Source organism: Musca domestica, unplaced genomic scaffold, assembly GCF_030504385.1.
Source record: "Musca domestica strain aabys unplaced genomic scaffold, Musca_domestica.polishedcontigs.V.1.1 5, whole genome shotgun sequence".
Lineage (NCBI taxonomy): Eukaryota > Metazoa > Arthropoda > Insecta > Diptera > Muscidae > Musca > Musca domestica.
Genome location: NW_026712346.1, coordinates 22,017,231 through 22,039,258, shown reverse-complemented (window position 1 = coordinate 22,039,258; position 22,028 = coordinate 22,017,231). Strand labels below are relative to the sequence as shown.

Below are 22,028 nucleotides of genomic sequence, written 5' to 3'. Positions count from 1 at the left end.
TCCGATATTCGGTATTTTGATATTTAGAGTTCGTAATGGGTTCTGTTTTCTATGACAAAATATGATCTACATATGTTCACGTTTTCCTATAGTGCCATATACAGGATGAGATGAAAAAACTGAAAATAGACTCAAAAGAGCTAAAGAGTTTCTTCGCTTGGCCGAAAGTGGTAAACTGCCAAATTAGTTTTTCTCCCATGAGAAAACATTCGTTGTCCAGCAGTTTGTAAACAAACAAAATGATCGTGTTTACTTGCCAAAGAGGTCAGCGGAAAATGTGCACCTTCGGTTGGCCATCAGAACTCAAGCGCCGGCCATGGTGGGCGGCCATAACATCCGATGGTCGCTCTACGCTCGTACTAATCGACCGTGGCATCGGAATAAATGTCGAATATTATCGCGAAAATATTCTGGAGGGTGTATTAAAGCCTTGGGCAACCAAACATTTTGGCCGCAGACCTTGGACTCTATAACAGGACTTAGCGCCAAGAATGGTTAGAAAATGAGGTTCCTCGCTTAGTTTCCAGCGCACAATGGCCACCACAATCTCCGGATACCAATTCGTTGGACTATTGTGTGGGGAGTATTTTGGAAAGCAAGGTTGGTCGATCACCTCAAAATGTTTCTTTATTTTCGTTTGCAATATTCAAATTAATTCGTTCATACATATATGCGTTTGAAAAACCATACGTTCCACTTATTTTAAGAACACTGACAAAGTATATATTTCTTTAACATTATTTAAAACAGGGAGCAAACATCATCCACATTCAGGCATGTCACAGAAGTTTTACGAAATCGATTTATTTCACCTTTTCCAAATCGTTACGATTTGATTTTGCTTCTTCAGCACTCGTACGTTTTGACTAATCCGGAAAAAAAATCATTTCACATTTTTGAAATAAAAATATGGTAACTCCATGAAAAAAAAGTCGTAAACAAATTATTGACAATTAAAAAAGGAGTTTAAATTGTTTTTTATAATATAAACACCAAAAGTAAAAATGCCTGGGGCTTCAATACTTGCTGTAATGGATGAAGAAATAAATCAGCGGTCTACTGAAAAAATTCGTCCCCGGACATTGAGGAACGCATCAGATCCTTTATCTCACTCAAATGCAGAGTAAGGATCCACCATTTTTAGTCCATTGTGTAAAATAATGTAAAGTTAAGAACGAGTCGTATTTGCTTTTTCCTGTTCTACAGCATATTTAAGAGTTTCAAGTTCAACTATTTTGAGTTTCATTTCGTTCCGTTCACGCATTCTCTTTTGCATTTCAATATTATGTAACTGCTCTTCCACATACTTTTTTTCCAGGATGTTACAAAGTCTGTCCAACTTTTCAGTTTGTTTTTTCATTTCCTTACTGTTATCTTCTAGAATTTTACAAATTTTTTCCAAGTTTTGTAAATGAGAATTTTCCTCAACTAAAAGCGCATTTAGATCTTGCTTTGAGGGAGTTCTTGCCCGGGGTCTTTTTACTGCAGGCGTGGGTTTTGCTTTTGTTAGGCTGCCCGACACTTGTCTTATTGGTGTAGATGGCGGAGAACACGATAAGCTTTTATTTCCAAGTCGTTTTTGAACGGTTTTCTTCCAATGTTGGTGTTCTTGGATCAATTGCCAATGTAGAAACATTTTTAAAAGCAGCTGGAATGCATATCTTGGTCTATCTTTTTTATTTAAAATCGAAGTGGTCTGCTTTGAAGTTGAGGGTGAAAAATTAAGCTCTTCGTTTTCAGATTCACTTAAAACTAATTGACTTGATTTTCGAGTTCTTGGAATATGTGTAGATGATGACGAATCAAAGTTTTCTTTTTCAGAACAACTGGGGTCTAATTCACTTACAAAATCCGCAAAGCTTACTGCACCACCAACTCCATCGACACTTTTATACAATCCGCAAATTCTGATTAAACTGTTCTCGTGTTCACTGAAAACATATTGATTGATATCACCACCACCAGTTCCTCCCAAGTCCTTTTTATTATTTTTCATCATGGATTAGAAAAATAATAAATTTTTTGTAAAATAAATTCCAAAAACATGTTCATTCTAAGAGAATTTGGTTAATACAATATTTTCTGTTAAATGTATGAGTCTTCTGTTTATTTTTTACGTTAAAATCACTAAACATTTCAATTTCACCCTGCTTTTTGAAAGTGATATCAAAACGCAAAATTTTTGCGTTTTCCGTTTTTTAGAGAAGCTAAAACCGTTTTCGTTTTCACTCTTGAACGATTTTACATTCTGTGACATGCCTGATTGTTTCATTTTTGAAAACACCCCAATTACGAGTTTACAACAAATTTTGTAACAATCCTTTGGTAACCGAACAACTGTTGTGTGAATAAAAATAAAATAACAACCAGGACACAAATTGTGACACTATAGAACATCAAATAATCAAAACTGACATCAGGCAGAAAATTATATCAGCCAATGGACATTTATTGGTCAAGCCATTGAGACAAATGTAATTTGTAGGAAAAATAGCAATAAAAATATGATTGTCGCTTAACAGAGTAAAAAAGCCACAAACCAGAACGAAAAACTGCAAATGAAATACAACTGAAGCAAGTTAAGTTGTCCGGCAAAAGAGAAAAATATTTTTGTTGATTTATGTGTTTTGTTTTGCTTCGTTTTCTTTTTTTTTTGCATAAATAATAATTTATGCAAATATTTGCCCGACCACAACACAAAAAATTGTTCATAATCCAACAATTGTCAATAATGTATCAATCACATTTCTCACATTTTCAACATTTTGCAGCTGTGACGATATCACATTTGACAAAGGAGAAGCAAAAACAGAGAACTTTATTTGTGGTACATTTGTACACTGTTACTGATATGTCGATGGCTTTTTGCTGTTGCCCTGCTTCTGCTGTTGTTGTTACTTGCTTGTCTGTTTGTTTGTAGATATACATATATGCGAATATCGTTGAGGTGATAATTTAAGGTGACAATTGATTTTGATTAAAATTGTGTGCTTCTGTAAATCTGTCGATTTTTGATATTTGCCATTGGCCATAACTACTTTCGCAATGTGTGAATGTATTAATCCTATCTTTACACTTAGCTGTGTCTTCATGTCTGTGTGTACATAAATCTGATGTTTGACATTTTCATATGACTATTATATACTTAGGTGCTTTAACAGCACGCGCCCAATTCAATTTTAAATACACGCTCATGGAGCAACTTCTACAATAATTAATGAGAAAGGTTGATAAAAAATTGATTAAAAAATTGCATCAGTTTTAGGCGAATATTAGATACCCTACGCCATGGCGAAAAAGTAGTATTTTAAAGAGATAAGACATTTTTTAGTGTTTTCTCTTTGAGACTAGACCATGAGATTTTCTATTTCGCGTTTGCCCTCTTCATTTTGTGTTCAAGTTTTGTTGGGTTTTCGGTGTAAAGGAACGATGTTGCAGTAAATAATTGAAAATCTAGAACAACATTGTTCTATTTTGTGGATTCTGGAACACAACTATTGCTTTTAACCTACTGCGTAAGGTAGTTTTATTTCCTTACTTTGTATTGGGTTATCCGTCTCATGTGGACAGAAGAGACGCATACCCCTCGCATACCAACTCTTAACAAGTACGTTCAGGTCAAAGTTTAAAAAATAAGGTTAGCAGCTGTGGCATTAAGTCATTGGGGATGGAAACCCACTATAGAAGAGTATTTTTATACCCTCCAATATTCAATGGAGTGTTTATTAGCCTTGTCATTCCGTTTGTAACTCTTTGAAATATTCATAATAGACCCTACAAAGTATATATATTCTGGATCAGCGTAAAATTCTAAAAAGATCTAGCGGTGTCTGTCTGTTGTAATCACGCTTTTTCGAACAAAATGAGATAGAAGCCGATAATTTTGCATACAGGCATACTTTACCTGTAGGCAGGTTAAGTTCGTAAATGGACCATGTCGGTCCACGTTTTCGTATTTTATAGGAATTACAGCCTATGACAAATATTTTTGTATGCATGTCCACGTCTTCCTATAGCCCCCATATAACGGTACCTCCCAATATTCGGTATTTTAATGGTTTCAGCAATATTATTCACCGGAATTGCAACAAATTTCGTATTTAAAGTTCGTAATAGGTACTACATCCTATGACAAAAATTTTCGTATGCAGGTCCACGTCTTCAGCACCAAATGGGCAATACAAGTCCGAATTTAAAAGATACAAATGCTTCGGCATATTTAGTCCTTTGAACTTTAAATTATAATTATAATCATAGCTTGTATGATTGAATTCTCCCATAAAAACTTTTTATTTTATGCGCAGCTCTACTAAATTAGCAAAGTGGTGTAGGGTATCATAAAGTTCACTGGTTTTAATTTTCGTATTTGAATATTTTAATCGCTTATGACAAAAGTTGCCTACGTAGGTCCACTTCTTCGTATAGACCCCAATATAACGGCTATATTCGATATTTTTAAGATTTAAACTGAATTTTTAGCGGATGTTATCCTTTTGAAAATTTCCAAATTCGAACCAAATGGTTGATGGTATTTAAGCTTTTTTTACTTGCTACTCTTTAACTCGTTATTCTTTTTTATTCTTTTTTTGTAATTTTTTTTATACATTTAATATTGTATACATTTAATTTTCTCTTTATATTAATTTTTAACCTTTCTTCCCAAGAATAGTCGGAGTAGACTAACTTCCTTTTATATTGCTAAACATCCTTTAAATTAAAGTATCCAGGTTTGTCATATTTTCTTTTTTGCTTGTCCAATATCTATTTTCACTGGAAGGTACCTTTATTAACACTATCAAAAATAACATTGACGCCAACATCAGACGTCATTTTTAGGATATGATGGTCACGTTGGTCATCATTGACGCCATCCTCTGGATTTACCGCAGTGACCGCAAAACCCACATGAGCCCATGTCATATGCTGGTTGCCAGGATGGATATTGATTGCATCTGTAAGTTGGTTATTTTGAAGCTATGCAGATACTAGTTAGCTACTGAGTTGCCATGTGAATGGCGATGACAATGTCATTTGTTATAAGCGCATAAATGGTACACAAGATGTAGTTAATTTTTCTCATTAAATTAACTGCTAAATATTATTGTAATGAAGCTCACTTTTAATTGTTTAGATTCATATAAGAATCACTCATAAATAAAATATTACATAGATGAGATTCCATCACTTTGTCTTAAATTTTGAAACATTTTTCAACAGCTTTTTCCATATTAATATATAAATGAAGTTACAATGCCTTCGTTTACCAACAAAGTTTATTTATTGAATAATTGCATTTTGTTTTTATTACAAATTCAATTATTGAACAATTACACAATTCGGCTAATTTAATTTTAGTTAGTCAAATTATTATGTTTGCATATCAGAACTGTCATTTAGCTTCTATCACATTGGTTTGTTATTCGTTCCCCCCAACTTTCCACTTACATATATAAATATTGATGTAGTAAGAGAGACTCCACGAAGTTCACCAGAAATAAGCAGTTATGTAAAGTGCCTTGATAAAGGCCTATTTCAGATAATTGAATTATATTTGCAATAATATTCGAAGTAACGATAATCGCTTTTAAGTTTATTTTTATTATAATTTGAAAATGGAAGAGAAGAGTAAGAGTATGCGAGAACCTTATACCTTAGATAAATATGACATTTATTTGGATATTTACTATAGTCATTCGTAATACAAAATCTGAAAACCTAATTTCTTTGTCGGTAGTGATATCGTTTTAAAGTTGAATTTATTTATAACTGGTTATTCAAAATTACACATAAATTTTATGTTTATAGTGAAGCTGTCCGAAATAAATAAACGAGAATTGGGATTTTTGAGAGGTAGGTCATATCAACTATGAATCGTATTATTAAAGCTTGAGAGCAGCTTAAATTTTAAACCGAAAGAAACTAATGTATCAGATGTATATTCAACTCTGAACGGCCTTGCACTTAATTTGATGAAGGTATTTGCATGGTAAAGAGTGATTTGTTAAGAGCTTGATAACTTTTTTTTTTAAAAAAAACGCATAAAATTTGCAAAATCTCATCGGTTCTTTATTTGAAACGTTAGATTGGTCCATGACATTTACTTTTTGAAAATAATTTCATTTAAATGTTGACCGCGGCTGCGTCTTAGGTGGTCCATTCGGAAAGTCCAATTTTGGGCAACTTTTTCGAGCATTTCGGCCGGAATAGCCCGAATTTCTTCGGAAATGTTGTCTTCCAAAGCTGGAATAGTTGCTGGCTTATTTCTGTAGACTTTAGACTTGACGTAGCCCCACAAAAAATAGTCTAAAGGCGTCAAATCGCATGATCTTGGTGGCCAACTTACCGGTCCATTTCTTGAGATGAATTGTTCTCCGAAGTTTTCCCTCAAAATGGCCATAGAATCGCGAGCTGTGTGGCATGTAGCGCCATCTTGTTGAAACCACATGTCAACCAAGTTCAGTTCTTCCATTTTTGGCAACAAAAAGTTTGTTAGCATCGAACGATAGCGATCGCCATTCACCGTAACGTTGCGTCCAACAGCATCTTTGAAAAAATACGGTCCAATGATTCCACCAGCGTACAAACCACACCAAACAGTGCATTTTTCGGGATGCATGGGCAGTTCTTGAACGGCTTCTGGTTGCTCTTTACTCCAAATGCGGCAATTTTGCTTATTTACGTAGCCATTCAACCAGAAATGAGCCTCATCGCTGAACAAAATTTGTCGATAAAAAAGCGGATTTTCTGCCAACTTTTCTAGGGCCCATTCACTGAAAATTCGACGTTGTGGCAGATCGTTCGGCTTCAGTTCTTGCACGAGCTGTATTTTATACGGTTTTACACCTAGATCTTTGCGTAAAATCTTCCATGTGGTCGAATAACATAAACCCAATTGCTGCGAACGGCGACGAATCGACATTTCACGGTCTTCAGCAACACTCTCAGAAACAGACGCAATATTCTCTTCTGTACGCACTGTACGCATTCGTGTGGTTGGTTTAATGTCCAATAAAGTAAACTGAGTGCGAAACTTGGTCACAATCGCATTAATTGTTTGCTCACTTGGTCGATTATGTACACCATAAATCGGACGTAAAGCGCGAAACACGCTTGGAACCGAACACTGATTTTGGTAATAAAATTCAATGATTTGCAAGCGTTGCTCGTTAGTAAGTCTATTCATGATGAAATGTCAAAGCATACTGAGCATCTTTCTCTTTGACACCATGTCTGAAATCCCACGTGATCTGTCAAATACTAATGCATGAAAATCCTAACCTCAAAAAAAAAAAAAAAAATCAATGTAGGGCAGAACAACCATATGATTTTAATTTTTTTTATTTTCTTGGCTTAATATGTCATCTTGCATGCATGCATGTACAAAATCTAAAGTTTTTGTAGCGAAATAATCCTTTAGAGATATATAGTACATGATTTTGAAAAAAAAAGTGTTGACCTTTCATTCAATTATCGCGGTTTTCAATTATTTATTCAAAATAAATGCAACAAGTTGTTTGATTTTTTATTGTTTTGATACTAATTCTGACATTACAAGCAAAACAGGTAGACCTCTATACTTGCAATTTTTTCAAAGTTGACCTACCTTCTCTTCATTGTACATATGATATATTTGTATCTCTCGTAACATGTAACATTGCTATAGAGTACATGATATGACTTCTAGAAGGAAAACACATGTCGGAGCAAAAGATATATGGGAATCGAATTTCACTAAATGGAAAAATCGGATAAAGATATGTATATATATATATATATATATATATATATATATATATATATATATATATATATATATATGAAATCGGATAAAGATATATATCGGATGAATATTACTCATATGGCGCACAATAGGATTGAAATCGGTCGAAGATATATACAAAACAAACAAATGAGTTGTGGAAAATGACATCTCAATCGGACAATAAATGTGATCTGTACTTTGTTTACAAAAATACATGGACAGGCTGATATGCATAAATCGACTCAGAATCAACATTAACTATGGGTTTTGCTCGTTTCCATCGCAAATACACAAAGACATTATATTCTGCACCTCGGTGTGGCGTAGGGTATAAAAAATTGTCCACATTGAAACCACAATCTAAGGACTATTATATAGATTAGACATCATGGTTCTAGCTCATAAAAGTGCAGGTTCGTACTCTACCAATACCATTTTGTAATTTTGTGTAAATCCCTAACATTCAATTCCTTCAAGCCTTAATTAGTATGTTGAGTATCGTTTCAATAACTACGCCCCTTGTGTAATTGATGTCTCGTTTAGCCTTTCCTTTTATCATTCCTAAGCAGCAGTAAGGATATGATGATATCAAATCAATAAATATAGGAGAATTTTTATTGAAACTAAACATTTTCTCTACATGGTGCTATAATCATTCGTGATCAAATTTCCAGAAGTTTTACCGGGCCTTTCAATTAGTACCTACCGGCTCTGTCTGATATTTCTGTCAAATGACCAACCAATTGTTAGTGGTTGGATAATTAAATCCACACTTGTTTACATTTGCAATCAAATGATTTAATTTAATCATTTGCATAAAATTCAATTTGTTATTATTTGTTATTGGTCAGTGTGATTGCTTATTATTTGTGTTTATTTGTCATAATTCCATCAGCAAAGGGTCCCTAACCACGATTTTAAAAACATCCATACGAACGCACACACACACACACTCCAGACTGCTTAGTTTGCCAAGATAAAATAGAAAATGCAGACGCATGAATATGATATGATATTTGCATTAACAATTGTCAAAGCGACAAAAAGAGCAAAACAAAGAATTGAAAAATAATTTTTAAGAGTGACGGTTATTTATATCCATCAAATACAATGGATAAATCGAGAAGCTATTCGTCTAGTTCTGAATCAGAAAGCTAAGACTATCAGAAGCGGTTTTTATACGATATACGCAGCAAACAATATTGCTGCGTCTTTAATAAATGTATTATATTTATAGTAATGTATTATGGCCTAAATTAAAAAAAAAATCAAGTAAAAAAACAGCTAGGCTAATAACTTTTAATACCCTCCACCATTTTGAAGGAATTTGAAAATACGAAGCCATGATCCTGCACATACAATTTTTATCATAGGCTTTAGTACCCAATACAAATTTTAAATCCGAAATCAAATACATCAACCTGGAGACAATTTCGGTGAATAATGTCGCTAATATCATCAAAATACCAAAGAGGAGTGTCGATATATGTGGGCTGTATGAAGACGTGGACCTACAAAGACAATTTTCGGTCATATATTGAAGTACCCATTACGAGCTTCAAACATGAAATTAAAAATATATCTAAAATCATCTAAATAGCGAATATTAGGGGGATATACGATCTCGTCGACTTATATAGACAAGTCTCTTCCAGAGGGTAAAGTACTCAGAAGGAACTCCTTGTAAGGATTTTCGTACAATTTCATTAAAAAATGATTAGGTTTAAACCTTGCAGAATGCAGGATTTTTCATTGGTCATTTTTCATTTTACTTTGGATATGCGTACTAAATATCACTAAATTTGGTATTGGGTGTTGGGACAGACCTAAAAATCGCATTTTTGATATTGAGGTCATTGTTGGTTTCTAGGGTTTACATATGGAGACATTGAAATAGTTTTGGGCATGAACATTGGACGTGCGTCTAATGTGCAATGGTTTTACTAATATTTTCCTTGGTAAACTTCAAGAGTTGAAGAGTTTTTGGTGTTAAAGGTAAACATTGCTTTGCTCCTTTTGATGATCTTCATATAATCACATTCTGCATCGATTTATGCATGCCCAACCGTCGGTTCATGTATTTTTGTAAATAAAATAAATATGTAGCTGCCATATATCTTTATCCGATTTGATGTTTATTGTGCACCAAATGGTAAATATCAGCCGAAATAGTATGGATTTGGACACATATGACCTAATTCAGCCAAGAAGCCAGTGTAAACAGTTTAAATGTCGATAGCTCCCATGTATATGTTCCGTCCGATTATGTGTTTAAGTCCCGCAAATTCGTAATATGCACTCTACAAATATAATATTTGGTACCAGATATCAGGAACAGGTCAAATGTTATCGAAATTGGTTCAGATTTGGATATAGCTCCCATATATACCTTCGTTCGATTTCAAATGTTTTGTATGTTAAAAATGTATTTTTGTAAATGACATAAAATCCATTATATGCCACTACCAAATAAATAGGAATAACAAAAGGAAAACAGAGGGTGTGAGTTTGTCATTTCGGTTGTAACATCCCTAAATGTTCGTCGTAGACCCCATAAAGTATATATATTCATGATTAGCATAAAATTCTAAGTCGATTTAACGATGTTCGTCTGTCCGTTGAAATTTCTATACAGTCCATGTTATTTGGCGCAGAGCTTCGGCACAACAATTTCTATTGTGTCTATGATGGTTGGTATTGAAAATGAGATATATGGGTCCATGTTTTGGTAAAGCCGCCATATAACCTCCCAATATTCAGTATTTTGATGATTTACGCCACACTTTTTTTCCACGAATTTTGTCTAAAAGATGGTATTTGTAGGTAATCATGGGTTCTAGCTCCGGTGGCGGAACATTGTATGTATAGGTCCACGTTTTCGTATAACCCACCATATAACGGATCCTCCCAATGTTCGGTATTTTGATGATTTTTGACACATTTTCCATGGATCTGTCTAACAATTGGTATTTGTATTTTTTGTCTAAAAATTTCGTAAAAAATTCTTTTTGGATGAATTGAGCTGGTTGATTTAACACAGTATTTCGGATTTAATAAATATTTTAATTCAATACGATTATTTAATCTCAATACGAAAATGTATGATCCGCCTAAAGCAGTTTGTATCTACATTCTTCGCTTCCGCCCCATTGAAAACTGATCTATTTCTGAGTTTCAGTGTCCATATTTTTACATAGAAGCTTTTGGATAAACATGTTTTAGGCGCTCAGTTAGTGAAGCAAATGAAAAAATTCACATTGCTGACATGTAAATAGAGAACACTCTCTTTTATTATTGAATAATGACATTAAAATCTGAATGTGATGTCTTAATAAGTGAATTAATAGAACACTTTACAAAAAAAAAAAAAAAACACAATACATGCCAGGTTAAAATTCCAATAAATAAACGAATCAGTAACACATAATAAGTGTTAATTAGTAATTTATTTTTCATGACTCTTTTATTTATTTTTCCCCTTGTAAATGTAAATGTGTGTATATATTTTATTGTTTGTATGTGGTTTGTGGCACGTGATTAACAAATACAAAGGAAAAGCAAATTACAAAAACAATAATTTATACCTAGACAGTTGGTCAGGGCGACAGTGTGACAATTAATCATGTATTCGAGCTTTTTTCTCTTTCCTCCAAAAGACCAGTTCAAAAGGCGAAGACAAACATACATACGTATCACAACATGTTCAGTGCAATTTTTTGTGCTAATTTTTTATGTCTACGACAAAAAAATAATTAATTTATTTCAATCACCACATTAGAGTTTTTTAATTCAATTTGGATGACCAACGATTTTATCACCAGCTAATGAATGCATGACTTAAATACGTCATAAAATATATGAGTGTCGACGGTAGTGTCAACAACAATGCTACAATGACAATAACAAATAGAAACACAATATATTAGTTATATTTTATCATTAACCTGAAAAAATGAATTTAGCTAATTTCATGCCTGAAAAGAAACCCATGATCTGCTTTATTGACCAATTAGCAGCTAAACTGCCATGCAACAAGCGGCGTTTGCCAATAATGTGACAAAGCTTTAAACATGTCAATGCACATTTCAAAATTTTTCTACAACATTTTTTAATGAAATTTATTTTTAATAACTTACCCAATATTCGACGGATTAATCTAAAAAAGAAAAGAAATTGAAAGAAAATTGTATTGGGAATTATTAAATTTATTTCGAAATAAAAGTGTGTTATGAGTTTATGTTTGGGAAGCTTGTTAGGAGTTTATGTTTTATGATTATCCTTAGAGACGGAATTGAATACATTATGGCATGAAAAGCTCGAAACTCTAGGGAGGTGGGATTTTATTTGCAAGGGAGGCAAGGTACGTTCTCCGGGCAAACGTATTTTTATACCCTAATTCCGTTTGTAATATCCGTAAATATTCGACGTAGACCCCATAAAGTATGTATATTCATAATTAGCATAAAATTCTAAGTCCATTTAACGTCTGTCTGTCTGTCCGTCTGTCTGTTGAAATCACGGTACAGCCCACATTATTTGGTGTAGAGCTTCCAAATTTGGCAGAACAATATGTACTGTGTCTAGGATGGTTGGTATTGAAAATATATATCCGTCCACGTTTTGGCACTATTTTCCACGGATTTGTTTTAAAATTGGTATTTGTAGTGCATAATGCCTTCTAGCTCCTATGGCGGAACATTGCATATATAGGTCCACGTTTTCGTATAGCCGCTTATAACGGTATCTCCCGATATTCGGTATTTTGATTATTTTCGCAACATTTTTCCACGGATTTGTCTAAAAAATTGGTATATGTAGTCATAATAGGTTCTAATTCCTATGGCGGATTCTATGTATAGGCTTATATTTTCGAATACCCCCCCATATAAATCTACCTGCCGATATTGGGTATTTTCATAATTTTTGCTACAGTTTTCCACGGATTTGTCTACAAATTGGTATTTTTTGGTCATAAAAGGTTCTGTCTGCGGTGGTAGAACATTGTATGTATAGGTCCACGTTTTCGTATATCCCCCATATAAGGGTACCTCCCGATATTCTGTATTTTGATGATTGTGACAAACATTATTGTGACAAACATTATCCACGAAATGGTCTAAAAATTGGTATTTGTAGTTCTGCATGGGTTTTCGCTCCAGTGACAGAACATTGAATATCTAGTTCCATGTTTCCTATAGCCGCCATATAATAATAGATAACAATCCTTGTAGTATAAAGTTGTCTAAATGTTGTCACTCACCCACTTGATTTATTTATTTATTTTATTTATTTTTTTTTAAAGTTTAACTGTATTATCCAAACGTTTAAAGTGGAATTATGATACTTTTATATAAAAATGTTTTCATTATCCAATGTTGAAGGGTATTAAAAGTTTGGCCCGGTCGAACTTAATTTTTTTACTTGTTTTTATACCCTCCACCATAGTATGGAGGGTATATTAAGTTTGTCATTCCGTTTATAACTCCTCGAAATATACATTTTAGACCGCACAAAGTAAATATATTTTTGATCAGCTTAAAATTCTATGACGACGTCCGTCCGTCTATTCGTCTGTTCGACTGTGGAAATTACTCTAGCTTCCGAACGATATGAAGTAAGTTGATAAAAATTTACTGAAATCTGTGTTATATCTGCAGGACTTTTGGTATTGAAAATGGGCCATGTAGGTCCACGTCTTCGTATAGTCCGCATATAACGGTACCTCCCAATATTCGGTATTTTGATGATTTTGTTCACATTATTTAACGGAATTGTTTCAAATTTGGTATTGGAAGTTCGTAATGAATACTACAGTCTATGACAGAAATTTGTCTATGTAGGTCTACTCCCATGGTACCTCCCTATATTCGGTATTTTGATGACTTTAGCTACATTTTAAACAGATTTTTTTTCAAGTTTTGCATTTGAATATTGTAATAGCTTATGAAAAAAGTTGCCTATGCAAGTCCACGTCCTCATATAGACCCTAATATACGGCTACATTCAGTATTTTTAAGGTTTTTAAACAGAATTTCTAACGAATTTTATTTACAGCCTTTTTACTTGTTTGTTTTTTTCCAATTGTAAAACATGAAATTGTGTGGAATTCTATATGTATAGTTCTTTAATGGCAGAAAAATGTCTAGATAAGTCCACGGTCCAATATAAACATTTTTTGTAAGGACATTTTCTATAATTCCAGACCAAAAATTGTTTTAAGCAGATCCATTGGGACAATTTCTTCAATATATTTCGGATTACATACAATATTGGTTTACGGCTAAAAACCATCGGATAATTTATGAACTACTTGCTGTTTTAAAAAGTACCCATTTACGCAGATACGTAAAGAGAAATATTGCGTATACCAGCTATCTACATCTTTAATGGTTTCTTTTGAAATTTTATAAATTAAATGTTAATTTAAGGCGAAGCCTCTAATATTCTAGCTAATGTGTTATAAATTACGAAACGAAAGAGGAAGTATAAATTTACAACGAAATTTTAATGGCAAAAAGCTGTATCTAATTAGGAATTCCAAACACGAGCCTCTATTTTAGCCACACCCTTTGGATTAAATATTAGTCACGCTGCCAAGGTGTTTAAATAGAACAAAAAAATAATACAAATACAAACGGCAGTCTGGGGCAAACGTCGTCTAGAATTTTAAACTAGATTTAAAAAGAAAGAGAAGAAAAATCCCATCACAGCTTGTTACACGCTTGCAGCATACCAAACACCAAATCACATTTCATTTTTAATGAAATTTCGTAAATGTGACCAACCGACAAATCAATGAATCATTGACTTGACAATCACGTCATAATAATACTACGCATAAATTATTTGCATTACAAATGTTGGCGTTGTTGTTATTGTTGTGGTTGTAACCAATTTATATGCATTGCCGAAAATCATACATAGAAAATTTTGAAGGTAAAATATTAAACTTAGTTATAAAACAAAAACACGAAGAATTGAAATACAATAACAAAATTTTAAGTGACATAGAAAACAAGTTAAACGATAATCTTTCACACGAAGAAAGACAACAATTTCAGTTTAACGAAAATATCATAATAACAGGAACGCAGAAAAAACATGACGAAATACACAAAAATAAATTCAACAAACTACAAGAAGAACTGACTAAGGAACTCAACATAAAGCACAACGATAATTGGTTTGTCAACAAAACGAACAAAACTTTCCCAGATGACATAAAATGGTTACTCTCCTTAGGAGACAAACACTGCTTACCAACAAGAAGAACACATTTCCCTTTATTCAAATATATTGCGGACGCGGAAGATCTCATACAAACAAACAATGACAAAGAACAACAAGAAATGGGAAGAACAAAATTAACAAATATGCTGGAAACACATATGAATAGAAGCAGAGAGAGCAATAGAGACAAATACATGATAGGCACAGTGGAACGAACCCGAAAATTTCTTAACCAAAATAAAGACATAATAATACTAAATGCAGACAAAGGCAACGTGACTGTAGCCATGAACAAAAATGATTACAAAGAAAGAATGTCCAATCTGCTCTCAGACATGATGACGTATCAACGTATCAATAAGGACCCTACGTCAAACCTTCAAAAGAAAAATAATGATATCGTTGAAGAACTTTTCAAAAATAATATAATTTCGACAGTAGAGAAGAAAAGACTCAAAACAGAAATTGCGATTGCCCCAAGAATATATGGCTTGCCAAAGATCCACAAAGACGGCTATCCATTAAGACCCATATGTTCGTCTATAAATTCCCCGTCAATAAAACTGTGCAAATACATAGTAAACATATTAAATAATTTGACGACAAAATCAGTTTACAACGTAAGGGATTCTGTGCAATTTAGGGATAAGATAAAGAACCTGACAGTTAATAATAATGAAAAAATGGTTTCATTCGACGTGGTCTCACTGTTCCCAAGTATTCCAGTAGAATTAGGACTAAATATAATTGAAGAAAGATGGGAAGAAATTGAACAATATACAAACATAACCAAAGACATGTTTCTGAATATTGTAAAATTTTGCATAAAGGACAACAGATACTTCAAGTTTGATGACAAAATATACAAACAAAAAGCAGGGCTACCGATGGGATCTCCAGCATCACCCATAATTGCAGATTTGGTTATGGAATCACTGCTCAACGAAAGCTTGCAAAGATTACAATCAAAACCAAAGATACTGACGAAATACGTGGATGATTTGTTTTTAATTATAAGGGAAGATGCAATACAAGAAACGCTGACAGTACTAAATAGTTTCAACAAAAACATTAAATTTACTTTGGAAGAAGAATGCGACGGAAAAATCCCATATTTGGACACATTAGTAATAAGAAATGCAGATAATACGATAAATATAAATTGGTATCAAAAACCTACAGCGTCAGGTAGAATAATAAATTACTACTCTAAACACACAAAACGAACAATTATCAATACAGCGAAAAACTTAATAAATAGAGTACTAACAATAAGCGACGAACAATTTCATTTCCAAAACAAATTAAAAATAAAAGACATTCTAATTAATAATAACTTCCCATTACATATAACCAAATCCCTAATTGAAAATTATTATAAGAATAAACATTCAAGTCGAGATTCGCAGAAAACAGACCCGCCGAAGATATACAAATCCCTGATATATTTACCGAATATATCAGAAAGATTGGAAAAGTCAGAAATATATGACAAAAATAAATACACAATAGCACATAGCTCACATAACACAACAAAATCTTTATTCACAAACATGAAAAGTAAAATACCAAAAATGGACAAACATAATGTAGTTTACAAAATTGAATGTGGTGGTAACAAGGAAGAAAGTTGCGGAAAACATTACGTTGGCACAACAAAAAACAAACTAAAAACTAGGATGTCAGCACACAAATCAGACATCAAATTAAGAAACAATAATTCGATACAAAAAACAGCGTTAGCCGAACACTGTAAACAGTACAACCATACACCCAAGATCGATGACGTGAGAGTGTTACAAACGGAACATCACTACAACAAGAGACTAACGATAGAGATGCTTCACATCAATAGTTTATCAACAACAAAGAGAATAAACAGCAAAGCAGACACGGACAACACAGCTTACTGCTACAGGCATTTATCAAAAAGAGATCGTGCAATATGCAAATAATTATCAGTGCAATAGTAACACTTGACGGTAGTAGTCACACTACGCTAGTTTTAAGTTTATTATTTTAATTATTTGCAAGTAAGCGTTTTTTTACATGTTTATGTCCTGTGCTGTGATAATGTTAATATGTTGTATGTTTTGTTATTTAATTTGTAGATCACCCTGAAGATGAAACTCAAAGAGCTTCGAAATATTGGAAAAAGAAAAATAAATAATTAAAAAACCAAAAAGTTTGACCTCAAGCTCAAATAATTGTTTTTATTAGAAAACGAAAATAAATAAAAAAACGCACACACAAAGGTTTCATTGAATAAAATACATATTCAATGAAACCTTAAATTAAAATAAAATATTACATTTTTGACTTGTGCGGAAGTAAATTATTTTGATAACGTTCAAATTGATGTTAATGACTTTTTAAATGTATTCCGAATTAAACAAGATAATATGGACGTGTAAATGTGTTTCTTGTGTAAATAAAATGACATCTGTTTTTGCAGGTCCTCTGGAAATTTTCTGTTAGCTAAAGTAAAGCATAAAATGAAATTCTTACATTAGTGTGCCGAGAAGCTAAGTTCATGGACAGACCGAAACAAAACAACTGAGAAAACAAAGCCGAAAGCCACGTAGACAGATGTAAACAACAATAACATTTCTCTAATTTATTATCCTGCCACATACTCAATTAGGAACATTTTGAATTTAATTTTACACTTACTACAAAAGCTCATATCTGCCTGAGCTTACAATAAAAAGGAGGTCGTCTACAGACATTTGTACTTGTATTTGAATTTGGTATTTTTTAAATGTATTCGTAATTAGATTCCAGATAGCTTTAACGAGCCCATATGAGCCGGTTGAAAATGCTTAGGAGCAACAGTAGCAGAATTGTTTATGAGTCTTTTGTATTTTTTTATGTGACTTATATTCTCATTTTTAGAAGTGGGGTTTTAACAGTTTGAACAAATGCGGTTTAATCATAGAGATATGTCAAAATTTTTATTTGAAATTTATTAGGCCGAAAGTCATTTGCAGATGGATATTTGATAATTTGTTTTTCGAGTTGAGCTATTAATGACCGAAGGAGATTCATTGAAAATTGAAATCTACCGAAAGTCCCGCATCCTATGCGTATGCGATTCGTTTTGCCATTGCTTCTTCATTTCATGTCGGTCGGTTAAAATTTCAACATATACAATGGAATGCTCCTTTTTGTCCTCCACTTAAGAAACCAGGGTATATTAAATTTGTTATTCCTTTTGCAGCACATCTAAATATTTGTTGGACACCCCATAGAATATATACATATGATGTTCGCAACTAATACTACTACTATAAACCTCTTAGAATTTTGTATTCTCATGATATCAGTCACATTTCTCAACGGAATTATATGTAATTTTTAATTTACAGTTTGTAATGCGTTCTACCCCCCGTGACAAGAAATTGTCTACATAGTTCCAGGTTTTCCTATATCCCCCATTTCGATTATTTAATTTGATACTTGAAACTCGCAAAACAAACCAACTCCACATTTTTGCTATAGCTGCAAACAGGGAATTGGGTGTAATATATGTAACCCCTTGTGGGGATAATGGAGGCCTTGATATTGGAGTGGCAGTAGACAAGAAAAGGAAAAGCCTATTTGCGGTCACGAAAGGGGGAACTGGACTTCGTATCAGAATGGATGCGGTTCCGTGAAACTCCTCCTTATCCGCTGAGAGAAGTGAAAGTAGTCCTGTGTCACAGAAAAGCCGCTGCTTCTTAAATCCTCCTATTCGTATCGAGGTCTGAAGTGGACATTGACCGATGTCAGGTTTCTGGTGATGAGGTAAGGACATATATTATAGGGAAACGGCTCCAATGGAGCCAGTCTCTATCCTCGATCTACATGCCATATGAGGACAATGTGTGTGCGATCTGATCTCATCAGGATAAGAGCAACGTTTTTATCGGATTGAACTCAAACGCCCCCCGGGGCAGTAAGTACACCATTCCCAGAGGTGATCAATATTTGTTTTTATACCATATATAATTTTCGAATATTCAACAAAGAGTCAACTCTGAATTTTAAGATCAGGAATAGGAAATAGGTTATTGCCTTTACTCTAACAACACTGAACGATTTCCTTATCAGAAAAAGAAAAATGCTACCTCTCGGACTATACGAAGATGTATTTCCAAATTTCTTTGGATGTGATATTTTAGGAACCTTATAGGAATCCAAGAAGGACTAACCGACAAAGGTTCGAAAGCCTCTCGACATCTCGATTACGCATACCCTCAAAGGTTAGCACCATCGACGACGTAAATGTAGCCTTGAAACCAAACTTCAATTAGTACAAAGGAGACATTAAACGAACCAAGAAGAATTCTTTGTTGATTTTCTCTAAGGCTATAGAGATTAAGTAAAGTACCATCAATTGCACTACCAATTGGCAACATCAAAATACAATATTGTGTATGGACAGACTTAAGTCTTGACACTCTAGACCTCCTAGCGAAAATACATTTTTCCTTTCGTGAGGACATCGGAGAGAGTTGTGTTGGAGCAACCCAAGCCCAACTCGAATCAAATGTGAATATTGATCTTCTAGAAAGGTTAATAAACAGGAATAAAGCCAAGTGGGCGATTGGTACCTTCCCGTCGTAAAGATCAGCAGAACCAGATGACGATTTTTTAATGACGTTACAGAACTCATCACTACTTGTATACGACACATTGGAAGTGATTTTTAAAGCTTGTTTGTGTCACTTATATATACCTCGTCAAAGAAGAGAGAACAAAGTGACCTATACACATAAAGCTGGCTAATCAATTCACACTACACCGAAGGACTATAGATCAGTCAGCCTTTTATCCTCTCTTTTACAGACCCTGGAAATACGGACAGTCTAGGATATGGGAATGAACCTATATTACGACGTTGTTACGGGAAAATGCCTATATACTGTTAATTACGGGGAAAATCCTGTCTACTGTATCGGAGCTTATGCAGAATGCACTTACAAAAGCTGTCACGATGGGTAAACAGTAGGATCTTAGGAGTCACCCCAACAAAGACAGTTTTCATATTGTTCACACGTAAGGCCAGACTGTATGAACTTATTTCACCGGTGTTTCTTAGCTCGAATACCTAGGCACAATTTTCGACTGTCAACTAAGATGAAACAAAAAACGTTGCGGAATGGTTGGAGAAAGGTTTTATTGCTCTCTACTCCTGCAATAGGAAATAGCTGGGAGCTCTCCCACGCATATAAAATACGAGGTAAATACCTCAATACTTTTAAGATGGAACAGAAAGAGCTGGATGGAGAGAAAGAGCTTGTACTCATAAATCCTTGTGTTCACCGACACTATTAAGTCACCTCTATGTTACTTTGCCTGATTATTATAACTATCCCTAAGCTAAAAGCGTTCTACTCTAAAGTGGGCTGGAACAACGATTCAGTGTGCAATATTTGGCAACAAATTTACCCGGATATTTCCTCTTATAGGATACAGTCTCTACTAAGAATAAGATGATAGGGATATTAAGAGGTCACTACATTATCCTATCAAGAAAGTCCCAATGGACATCAAAGACTGTTCAGTGACTGAAGAGACTAAAGTGACTGAACACCTATTATGCCACTAATGATGATCAAGTGTGAGACTATGAATTATGTGTGAACAGAGGACTCATGATCTCAGAGGTTACGTAGGTTGTGGCACCGAAGTCCTCGAGTATCTTGTGATGCCTTCAGTGGTTGAAGGTTTTAAATACTAAACAATTTCCTGATTTTGCAGTTGATCTACAGGTCGCAATTATAGACCAATCGATGCGGAAGTTAGCATGGAGCTAGAGCTTAGGGCTGGGCAGAAGTCTTCCAATTTAGTTGATTAAATATATATATATATATATATATATATATATATATATATATATATATATATATATAAATATATATATATATATATATATATATATATATATATATATATATATATATATATATATATATATATATATATATATATAAATATATATATATATATATATATATATATATATATATATATATATATATATAGATATATATATATATATATATATATATATATATATATATCGTCCGATCCTCACGAAAATTTTCATAAGGGAAGCGTTAGGCTCAGAAGGGCTAGGGCTATTGTTTTTAAAGATGTCCGCAATATATGTAACGGTAGAAATGGACCAACAACTAAAAATGCTCCTGATTTTACAGCCATTATAAAGGTCACAAATAGAAACAAAAGGACACGAAATCTCGCATCAAGTTAGATTTTAGGACAGCGAGTAGAAAGGACCACTACCAATCTTTTAAATTCTACCGAAACGCTGAAAATAACTTATAGGCGAAATTCAAAAAACACAAAAGGCGAACTTCTATCTTTTTTTGCTGATTTCGTTGACGAATATAAGCAAATATTGTAGACAAGCAAATCATATAGATGAGTCTAAATTTGGAGATACAGAGGGGCCTATTGCTTTGGGAGATGATCGCAAAATATTGAACTAATTGAATCAAATACAGACAAATTTTCCTGATCACACAATTGAAAGCAATCGATGCGGAATTTTGCATGAGAAGAGAGTTGAGGACAGACTAGCATTTTAGATGGCCATTGGATTATATTTAGCTGTACAATGGACCACAACAATTAACATCATAACGGAGTTCGTAAATATTGGGCAAATGTTCCTGGTAAAAAAGCTAAGGTTAATATCTGGGGAGTGCTCTAAGACATAAGCGAAATCTTCCAAAATGGATTTGGACATAAGGGGGCTTCTAATATATTGTATTGTTGTAGGATATCACATGATCGGCCCCGCACGACTATAGCCTTGCCTACTTATTTGTGGATTTTTTTAAATTTAAAATAACGTAACTTAGTGCCTTTTACAACTGAAAAAGTGATTTTGTACAGAAACAAATACATATACTTAGAAACTAAAAGAGTTTTCGGTAAGAGTAGAATTTGCTCGATTTTGAACGAATCATGCTCCCACTCTAAAACGAGGAAAATAGGCTCACTCCTATTTGGGCGACATCGTAAA

General features: G+C 33.6%; 1 protein-coding gene across 1 annotated transcript in view; it reads right to left on the bottom strand.

Annotated features, from left to right (window-relative positions):
* LOC101893658 (sodium/hydrogen exchanger 9B2) overlaps positions 1-22,028 on the bottom strand; it is a 77,481-nt gene that overhangs the window by 34,214 nt on the left and 21,239 nt on the right. The window contains exon 3 of the mRNA XM_005187672.4: positions 11,899-11,918. The gene's annotated coding sequence lies outside the window, so the exon portion shown is untranslated. The remainder of the gene's footprint in view (positions 1-11,898; positions 11,919-22,028) is intronic.